This window comes from Odontomachus brunneus, unplaced genomic scaffold (assembly GCF_010583005.1).
Source record: "Odontomachus brunneus isolate Ranch 3 - 2012 unplaced genomic scaffold, Obru_v1 Obru_scaffold_027, whole genome shotgun sequence".
Lineage (NCBI taxonomy): Eukaryota > Metazoa > Arthropoda > Insecta > Hymenoptera > Formicidae > Odontomachus > Odontomachus brunneus.
Window position 1 is genome coordinate 897,559 of NW_022639477.1, and position 913 is coordinate 898,471.

General features: G+C 63.7%; 1 protein-coding gene across 1 annotated transcript in view; it reads left to right on the plus strand.

The window, feature by feature from the left end:
- The first annotated feature begins 410 nt into the window (after positions 1-410).
- LOC116842854 overlaps positions 411-913 on the plus strand; it is a 140,762-nt gene continuing 140,259 nt past the window's right edge. Inside the window, exon 1 of the mRNA XM_032812602.1 lies at positions 411-761. The gene's annotated coding sequence lies outside the window, so the exon portion shown is untranslated. The remainder of the gene's footprint in view (positions 762-913) is intronic.

A 913-nucleotide genomic window follows, 5' to 3' on the forward strand; every position in this document is an offset into this window, starting at 1 on the left:
TGAGCTGATCGAATAGTCGTGCGATCGCGAATTCGTCGGTTTCCCTTGAACATTTGCCCCGCAAGGCTAATCTTGCGACAAGCACTCTGCAGCGCACGTGCAGCACATTCCCGGGCACAACGCCGGGCTACATTTGGAAAAAGCAAAAGCACCCACGAGATCCGCACAATACACAGAGAAAAAGGGCAGAGAAAAAGAGAAACGTTTCTCTCGCTGGCACCCCGGCGAAGTAAACACGGCACTGCGTCATGCGCGATGCCGCTCCGGCCGGCAGGGGTGGTGGTTCGTGCGCCCTAGGGGTTGATCGGCGCCGTCGTACGGGGCGCGGGGAGGGTGGGTTTGGCCAGGTAGTCGTGACGAGAGGGTCGGCGGGGGTGGCCGGTGGTGGGAGGAAGGAGTTACGGCGAGGCGACGCGAGAGGACGGACACGCTAGGTTAGTAGCGGAGGTACACGTTGTACCAGCCGGCAGTAGCGAGAGCCGTGCTCAACACGGCCTACACGGCCTTCCCGCTGCGCGCGTAAGAAAGGAAGGCAAGGCAGACACAGTCAGGCAGGCAGGCGGACAGACGGCTGGCCGGCCGCCCGCCCTTGTACGATCCGTTTCTACTCGCGCGCGCGGCCGCCCTCGTACAGTCTGTTTCCATTCGCGTCGCGCGCGGCCGCCAACGTCGGAGGCGATCTTCACGTGCGTGCGCGTTCCCCGATCTCGATGCGCGAGACGCGCTCTCGCCCGGTCGAGTTGGAGCACGAGATGGACACGGTAGCGAGGAAGTGCCGGCGTCGTCGTCGTTGTCGAGTGGCGTCCCGCCGCCGCCGGCAACCTGAGCGACGCTACCCGCGTGAACAGCAACCCGGCGAAGGCACGGAGTGAACGGCCTCTCTCTCTCTCTCTCTCTCTCTCTCTCTCTCTCT